Below are 9,854 nucleotides of genomic sequence, written 5' to 3' on the forward strand. Positions count from 1 at the left end.
ACTAGGGTTAGCGTCAGGACAAGTAGGGTTAGCGTCAGGACAACTAGGGTTAGCGTCAGGACAAGTAGGGTTAGCGTCAGGACAACTAGGGTTAGTGTCAGGACAACTAGGGTTAGCTTCAGGACAACTAGGGTTAGCGTCAGGACAACTAGGGTTAGCATCAGGACAACTAGGGTTAGCGTCAGGGCAACTAGGGTTAGCGTCAGGACAAGTAGGGTTAGCGTCAGGACAACTAGGGTTAGCGTCAGGACAACTAGGGTTAGCGTCAGGACAACTAGGGTTAGCGTCAGGACAACTAGGGTTAGCGTCAGGACAACTAGGGTTAGCTTCAGGACAACTAGGGTTAGCGTCAGGTCAGCTAGGGTTAGCGTCAGGACAACTAGGGTTAGCGTCAGGACAAGTAGGGTTAGCGTCAGGACAACTAGGGTTAGCGTCAGGACAACTAGGGTTAGCGTCAGGACAACTAGGGTTAGCGTCACAACTAGGGTTAGCGTCAGGACAACTAGGGTTAGCGTCACAACAACTAGGGTTAGCGTCAGGACAACTAGGGTTAGCATCATGACAACTAGGGTTAGCGTCAGGACAACTAGGGTTAGAGTCACGACAACTAGGGTTAGCGTCAGGACAAATAGGGTTAGCGTCACGACAACTAGGGTTAGCGTCAGGACAACTAGGGTTAGCGTCACCACAACTAGGGTTAGCGTCAGGACAACTAGGGTTAGCGTCACGACAACTAGGGTTAGCGTCAGGACAACTAGGGTTAGCGTCACGACAACTAGGGTTAGCGTCAGGACAACTAGGGTTAGCGTCACGACAACGAGGGTTAGCGTCAGGACAACTAGGGTTAGCGTCAGGACAACTAGGGTTAGCGTCAGGACAACTAGGGTTAGCGTCAGGACAACTAGGGTTAGCGCCACGACAACTAGGGTTAGCGTCAGGACAACTAGGTTTAGCGTCACGACAACTAGGGTTAGCATCAGGACAACTAGGGTTAGCATCAGGACAACTAGGGTTAGCGTCAGGACAACTAGGGTTAGCGTCAGGACAACTAGGGTTAGCGCCAGGACAACTAGGGTTAGCGCCAGGACAACTAGGGTTAGCGCCAGGACAACTAGGGTTAGCGCCATTACAACTAGGGTTAGCGCCAGGACAGCTAGGGTTAGCGCCAGGACAACTAGGGTTAGCGCCAGGACAACTAGGGTTAGCGTCATTTCAACTAGGTTTAGCGTCAGGACAACTAGGGTTAGCGTCAGGACAACTAGGGTTAGCGTCAGGACAACTAGGGTTAGCGCCAGGACAACTAGAGTTAGCGTCAGGACAACTAGGGTTAGCGTCACGACAACTAGGGTTAGAGTCAGGACAAGTAGGGTTAGCGTCAGGACAACTTGGGTTAGCGTCAGGACAACTAGGGTTAGCGTCAGGACGACCAGGGTTAGCGTCAGGACGACTAGGGTTAGCGTCAGGACGACTAGGGTTAGCGTCAGAACAACTAGGGTTAGCGTCAGGACAACTAGGGTTAGCGTCAGAACAACTAGTGTTAGCGTCAGGACAACTAGGGTTAGCGTCAGGACAAGTAGGGTTAGCGTCAGGACAACTAGGGTTAGCGTCAGGACAACTAGGGTTAGCGTCAGGACAACTAGGGTTAGCGTCAGGACAAGTAGGGTTAGCGTCAGGACAACTAGGGTTAGCGTCAGGACAACTAGGGTTAGCTTCAGGACAACTAGGGTTAGCGTCAGGTCAACTAGGGTTAGCGTCAGGACAACTAGGGTTAGCGTCAGGACAAGTAGGGTTAGCGTCAGGACAAGTAGGGTTAGCGTCAGGACAACTAGGGTTAGCGTCAGGACATCTAGGGTTAGCGTCAGGACAACTAGGGTTAGCGTCAGGACAACTAGGGTTAGCGTCACAACTAGGGTTAGCGTCAGGACAACTAGGGTTAGCGTCACAACAACTAGGGTTAGCGTCAGGACAACTAGGGTTAGCATCAGGACAACTAGGGTTAGCGTCAGGACAACTAGGGTTAGAGTCACGACAACTAAGGTTAGCATCAGGACAACTAGGGTTAGCGTCACGACAACTAGGGTTAGCGTCAGGACAACTAGGGTTAGCGTCAGGACAACTAGGGTTAGCGTCAGGACAACTAGGGTTAGCGTCACGACAACTAGGGTTAGCGTCAGGACAACTAGGGTTAGCGTCAGGACAACTAGGGTTAGCGTCAGGACAACTAGGGTTAGCGTCACGACAACTAGGGTTAGCGTCAGGACAACTAGGGTTAGCGTCAGGAAAACTAGGGTTAGCGTCAGGAGAACTAGGGTTAGCGTCAGGGCAACTAGGGTTAGCCTCAGGACAAGTAGGGTTAGCGTCAGGACAACTAGGGTTAGCGTCAGGACAACTAGGGTTAGCTTCAGGACAACTAGGGTTAGCGTCAGGTCAACTAGGGTTAGCGTCACGACAACTAGGGTTAGCGTCAGGACAACTAGGGTTAGCGTCACGACAACTAGGGTTAGCGTCAGGACAACTAGGGTTAGCGTCAGGAAAACTAGGGTTAGCGTCAGGAGAACTAGGGTTAGCGTCAGGGCAACTAGGGTTAGCCTCAGGACAAGTAGGGTTAGCGTCAGGACAACTAGGGTTAGCGTCAGGACAACTAGGGTTAGCTTCAGGACAACTAGGGTTAGCGTCAGGTCAACTAGGGTTAGCGTCACGACAACTAGGGTTAGCGTCAGGACAACTAGGGTTAGTGTCACGACAACTAGGGTTAGCGTCAGGACAACTAGGGTTAGCATCACGACAACTAGGGTTAGCGTCAGGACAACTAGGGTTAGCGTCAGGACAACTAGGGTTAGCGTCAGGACAAGTAGGGTTAGCGTCAGGACAACTAGGGTTAGCGTCAGGACAACTAGGGTTAGCGTCAGGACAAGTAGGGTTAGCGTCAGGACAACTAGGGTTAGCGTCAGGACAACCAGGGTTAGCGTCAGGACAAGTAGGGTTAGCGTCAGGACAACTAGGGTTAGCGTCAGGACAACTAGGATTAGCGTCAGGACAACTAGGGTTAGCGTCAGGACAACTAGGGTTAGCGTCAGGACAAGTAGGGTTAGCGTCAGGACAACTAGGGTTAGCGTCAGGAAAACTAGGGTTAGCATCAGGACAAGTAGAGTTAGCGTCAGGACAACTAGGGTTAGCGTCAGGACAACTAGGGTTAGCGTCAGGACAACTAGGGTTAGCGTCAGGAGAACTAGGGTTAGCGTCAGGGCAACTAGGGTTAGCCTCAGGACAAGTAGGGTTAGCGTCAGGACAACTAGGGTTAGCGTCAGGACAACTAGGGTTAGCGTCAGGACAACTAGGGTTAGCGACAGGACAAGTAGGGTTAGCGTCAGGACAACTAGGGTTAGCGTCAGGACAACTAGGGTTAGCGTCAGGACAAGTAGTGTTAGCGTCAGGACAACTAGGGTTAGCGTCAGGACAACTAGGGTTAGCGTCAGGACAACTAGGGTTAGCGTCAGGACAAGTAGGGTTAGCGTCAGGACAACTAGGGTTAGCATCAGGAAAACTAGGGTTAGCGTCAGGACAAGTAGAGTTAGCGTCAGGACAACTAGGGTTAGCGTCAGGACAAGTAGAGTTAGCGTCAGGACAACTAGGGTTAGCGTCAGGGCAACTAGGGTTAGCGTCAGGACAAGTAGGGTTAGCGTCAGGACAACTAGGGTTAGCGTCAGGACAACTAGGGTTAGCGTCAGGACAACTAGGGTTAGCTTCAGGACAACTAGGGTTAGCGTCAGGTCAACTAGGGTTAGCGTCAGGACAACTAGGGTTAGCGTCAGGACAAGTAGGGTTAGCGTCAGGACAACTAGGGTTAGCGTCAGGACAACTAGGGTTAGCGTCAGGACAACTAGGGTTAGCGTCACAACTAGGGTTAGCGTCAGGACAACTAGGGTTAGCGTCACGACAACTAGGGTTAGCGTCAGGACAACTAGGGTTAGCGTCACCACAACTAGGGTTAGCGTCAGGACAACTAGGGTTAGCGTCAGGACAACTAGGGTTAGCGTCACGACAACTAGGGTTAGCGTCAGGACAACTAGGGTTAGCGTCACGACAACTAGGGTTAGCGTCAGGACAACTAGGGTTAGCGTCAGGACAACTAGGGTTAGCGCCACGACAACTAGGGTTAGCGTCAGGACAACTAGGTTTAGCGTCACGACAACTAGGGTTAGCGTCAGGACAACTAGGGTTAGCATCAGGACAACTAGGGTTAGCGTCAGGACAACTAGGGTTAGCGTCAGGACAACTAGGGTTAGCGTCAGGACAACTAGGGTTAGCGTCAGGACAACTAGGGTTAGCGTCAGGACAACTAGGGTTAGCATCACGACAACTTGGGTTAGCGTCAGAACAACTAGGGTTAGCGTCACGACAACTAGGGTTAGCGTCAAGACAACTAGGGTTAGCGTCAGGACAACTAGGGTTAGCGTCACGACAACTAGGGTTAGCGTCAGGACAACTAGGGTTAGCGTCAGGACAACTAGGGTTAGCGTCAGGACAACTAGGGTTAGCGTCAGGACAACTAGGGTTAGCGTCAGGACAACTAGGGATATCGTCAGGACAACTAGGGTTAGCGTCAGGACAACTAGGGTTAGCGTCAGGACAACTAGGGTTAGCATCAGGACAACTAGGGTTAGCGTCAGGACAACTAGGGTTAGCGTCAGGACAACTAGGGTTAGCGTCAGGACAACTAGGGTTAGCGTCAGGACCACTAGGGTTAGCGTCAGGACAACTAGGGTTAGCGTCAGGACAACTAGGGTTAGCGTCAGGACAACTAGGGTTAGCGTCACGACAACTAGGGTTAGCGTCAGGACAACTAGGTTTAGCATCAGGACAACTAGGGTTAGCGTCAGGACAACTAGGGTTACCGTCAGGAACACTAGGGTTAGCGTCAGGACAACTAGGGTTAGCGTCACGACAACTAGGGTTAGCGTCACGACAACTAGGGTTAGCGTCACGACAACTAGGGTTAGCGTCAGAACAACTAGGGTTAGCGTCACGACAAATAGGGTTAGCGTCAGGACAACTAGGGTTAGCGTCAGGACAACTAGGGTTAGCGTCAGGACAACTAGGGTTAGCGTCACGACAACTAGGGTTAGCGTCACAACAACTAGGGTTAGCGTCAGGACACCTAGGGTTAGCGTCAGGACAACTAGGGTTAGCGTCAGGACAACTAGGGTTAGCGTCAGGACAACTAGAGTTAGCGTCACGACAACTAGGGTTAGCGTCACGACAACTAGGTTTAGCGTCAGGACAACTAGGGTTAGCGTCAGGACAACTAGGGTTAGCGTCAGGACAAGTAGGGTTAGCGTCAGGACAACTAGGGTTAGCATCAGGAAAACTAGGGTTAGCGTCAGGACAAGTAGAGTTAGCGTGAGGACAACTAGGGTTAGCGTCAGGACAACTAGGGTTAGCGTCAGGACAACTAGGGTTAGCGTCAGGACAAGTAGGGTTAGCGTCAGGACAACTAGGGTTAGCATCAGGAAAACTAGGGTTAGCGTCAGGACAAGTAGAGTTAGCGTCAGGACAACTAGGGTTAGCGTCAGGACAACTAGGGTTAGCGTCAGGACAACTAGGGTTAGCGTCAGGGCAACTAGGGTTAGCGTCAGGACAAGTAGGGTTAGCGTCAGGACAAGTAGGGTTAGCGTCAGGACAACTAGGGTTAGCGTCAGGACAAGTAGGGTTAGCGTCAGGACAACTAGGGTTAGCGTCAGGACAAGTAGGGTTAGCGTCAGGACAACTAGGGTTAGTGTCAGGACAACTAGGGTTAGCTACAGGACAACTAGGGTTAGCGTCAGGACAACTAGGGTTAGCATCAGGACAACTAGGGTTAGCGTCAGGGCAACTAGGGTTAGCGTCAGGACAAGTAGGGTTAGCGTCAGGACAACTAGGGTTAGCGTCAGGACAACTAGGGTTAGCGTCAGGACAACTAGGGTTAGCGTCAGGACAAGTAGGGTTAGCGTCAGGACAACTAGGGTTAGCGTCAGGACAACTAGGGTTAGCTTCAGGACAACTAGGGTTAGCGTCAGGTCAGCTAGGGTTAGCGTCAGGACAACTAGGGTTAGCGTCAGGACAAGTAGGGTTAGCGTCAGGACAACTAGGGTTAGCGTCAGGACAACTAGGGTTAGCGTCAGGACAACTAGGGTTAGCGTCACAACTAGGGTTAGCGTCAGGACAACTAGGGTTAGCGTCACAACAACTAGGGTTAGCGTCAGGACAACTAGGGTTAGCATCATGACAACTAGGGTTAGCGTCAGGACAACTAGGGTTAGAGTCACGACAACTAGGGTTAGCGTCAGGACAAATAGGGTTAGCGTCACGACAACTAGGGTTAGCGTCAGGACAACTAGGGTTAGCGTCACCACAACTAGGGTTAGCGTCAGGACAACTAGGGTTAGCGTCACGACAACTAGGGTTAGCGTCAGGACAACTAGGGTTAGCGTCAGGACAACTAGGGTTAGCGTCACGACAACTAGGGTTAGCAACAGGACAACTAGGGTTAGCGTCACGACAACGAGGGTTAGCGTCAGGACAACTAGGGTTAGAGTCAGGACAACTAGGGTTAGCGTCAGGACAACTAGGGTTAGCGTCAGGACAACTAGGGTTAGCGCCACGACAACTAGGGTTAGCGTCAGGACAACTAGGTTTAGCGTCACGACAACTAGGGTTAGCATCAGGACAACTAGGGTTAGCATCAGGACAACTAGGGTTAGCGTCAGGACAACTAGGGTTAGCGTCAGGACAACTAGGGTTAGCGCCAGGACAACTAGGGTTAGCGCCAGGACAACTAGGGTTAGCGCCAGGACAACTAGGGTTAGCGCCAGGACAACTAGGGTTAGCGCCATTACAACTAGGGTTAGCGCCAGGACAGCTAGGGTTAGCGCCAGGACAACTAGGGTTAGCGCCAGGACAACTAGGGTTAGCGTCACGACAACTAGGGTTAGCGTCAGGACAACTAGGGTTAGCGTCAGGACAACTAGGGTTAGCGTCAGGACAACTAGGGTTAGCGTCAGGACAACTAGAGTTAGCGTCAGGACAAGTAGGGTTAGCGTCAGGACAACTAGGGTTAGCGTCAGGACAACTAGGGTTAGCGTCAGGACAAGTAGGGTTAGCGTCAGGACAACTAGGGTTAGCGTCAGGACAAGTAGGGTTAGCGTCAGGACAAGTAGGGTTAGCGTCAGGACAAGTAGGGTTAGCATCAGGACAACTAGGGTTAGCGTCAGGACAACTAGGGTTAGCGTCAGGACAACTAGGGTTATCATCAGGACAAATAGGGTTAGCGTCAGGACAACTCGGGTTAGCGTGAGGACAACTAGGGTCAGCGTCAGGACAACTCGGGTTAGCGTCAGGACAACTCGGGTTAGCATCAGGACAACTCGGGTTAGCGTCAGGACAACTCGAGTTAGCGTCAGGACAACTAGGGTTAGCGTCAGGACAACTAGGGTTAGCGTCAGGACAACTAGGGTTAGTGTCAGGACAACTAGGGTTATCGTCAGGACAACTAGGGTTAGCGTCAGGACAACTAGGGTTAGCGTCAGGACAAGTAGGGTTAGCGTCAGGACAACTAGGGTTAGCGTCAGGACAAGTAGGGTTAGCGTCAGGACAACTAGGGTTAGCGTCAGGACAAGTAGGGTTAGCGTCAGGACAACTAGGGTTAGCGTCAGGACAACTAGGGTTAGCGTCAGGACAAGTAGGGTTAGCGTCAGGACAACTAGGGTTAGCATCAGGACAACTAGGGTTAGCGTCAGGACAAGTAGGGTTAGCGTCAGGACAAGTAGGGTTAGCGTCAGGACAACTAGGGTTAGCGTCAGGACAAGTAGGGTTAGCGTCAGGACAAGTAGGGTTAGCATCAGGACAACTAGGGTTAGCGTCAGGACAACTAGGGTTAGCGTCAGGACAAAAAGGGTTAGCGTCAGGACAAGTAGGGTTAGCGTCAGGACAACTAGGGTTAGCGTCAGGACAACTAGGGTTAGCGCCAGGACAACTAGAGTTAGCGTCAGGACAACTAGGGTTAGCGTCACGACAACTAGGGTTAGCGTCAGGACAACTAGTGTTAGCGTCAGGACAACTAGGGTTAGCGTCAGGACAAGTAGGGTTAGCGTCAGGACAACTAGGGTTAGCGTCAGGACAACTAGGGTTAGCGTCAGGACAAGTAGGGTTAGCGTCAGGACAACTAGGGTTAGCGTCAGGACAACTAGGGTTAGCTTCAGGACAACTAGGGTTAGCGTCAGGACAACTAGGGTTAGCGTCACGACAACTAGGGTTAGCGTCAGGACAACTAGGGTTAGCGTCACGACAACGAGGGTTAGCGTCAGGACAACTAGGGTTAGCGTCAGGACAACTAGGGTTAGCGTCAGGACAACTAGGGTTAGCGTCAGGACAACTAGGGTTAGCGCCACGACAACTAGGGTTAGCGTCAGGACAACTAGGTTTAGCGTCACGACAACTAGGGTTAGCATCAGGACAACTAGGGTTAGCATCAGGACAACTAGGGTTAGCGTCAGGACAACTAGGGTTAGCGTCAGGACAACTAGGGTTAGCGCCAGGACAACTAGGGTTAGCGCCAGGACAACTAGGGTTAGCGCCAGGACAACTAGGGTTAGCGCCAGGACAACTAGGGTTAGCGCCATTACAACTAGGGTTAGCGCCAGGACAGCTAGGGTTAGCGCCAGGACAACTAGGGTTAGCGTCAGGACAACTAGGGTTAGCGTCAGGACAAGTAGGGTTAGCGTCAGGACAAGTAGGGTTAGCGTCAGGACAAGTAGGGTTAGCATCAGGACAACTAGGGTTAGCGTCAGGACAACTAGGGTTAGCGTCAGGACAACTAGGGTTATCATCAGGACAAATAGGGTTAGCGTCAGGACAACTCGGGTTAGCGTGAGGACAACTAGGGTCAGCGTCAGGACAACTCGGGTTAGCGTCAGGACAACTCGGGTTAGCATCAGGACAACTCGGGTTAGCGTCAGGACAACTCGAGTTAGCGTCAGGACAACTAGGGTTAGCGTCAGGACAACTAGGGTTAGCGTCAGGACAACTAGGGTTAGTGTCAGGACAACTAGGGTTATCGTCAGGACAACTAGGGTTAGCGTCAGGACAACTAGGGTTAGCGTCAGGACAAGTAGGGTTAGCGTCAGGACAACTAGGGTTAGCGTCAGGACAAGTAGGGTTAGCGTCAGGACAACTAGGGTTAGCGTCAGGACAAGTAGGGTTAGCGTCAGGACAACTAGGGTTAGCGTCAGGACAACTAGGGTTAGCGTCAGGACAAGTAGGGTTAGCGTCAGGACAACTAGGGTTAGCATCAGGACAACTAGGGTTAGCGTCAGGACAAGTAGGGTTAGCGTCAGGACAAGTAGGGTTAGCGTCAGGACAACTAGGGTTAGCGTCAGGACAAGTAGGGTTAGCGTCAGGACAAGTAGGGTTAGCATCAGGACAACTAGGGTTAGCGTCAGGACAACTAGGGTTAGCGTCAGGACAAAAAGGGTTAGCGTCAGGACAAGTAGGGTTAGCGTCAGGACAACTAGGGTTAGCGTCAGGACAACTAGGGTTAGCGCCAGGACAACTAGAGTTAGCGTCAGGACAACTAGGGTTAGCGTCACGACAACTAGGGTTAGCGTCAGGACAAGTAGGGTTAGCGTCAGGACAACTAGGGTTAGCGTCAGGACAACTAGGGTTAGCGTCAGGACGACCAGGGTTAGCGTCAGGACGACTAGGGTTAGCGTCAGGACGACTAGGGTTAGCGTCAGAACAACTAGGGTTAGCGTCAGGACAACTAGGGTTAGCGTCAGAACAACTAGTGTTAGCGTCAGGACAACTAGGGTTAGCGTCAG

Source organism: Phyllobates terribilis, unplaced genomic scaffold (assembly GCF_046119375.1).
Source record: "Phyllobates terribilis strain yellow unplaced genomic scaffold, ASM4611937v1 Scaffold_371__1_contigs__length_1879311, whole genome shotgun sequence".
Lineage (NCBI taxonomy): Eukaryota > Metazoa > Chordata > Amphibia > Anura > Dendrobatidae > Phyllobates > Phyllobates terribilis.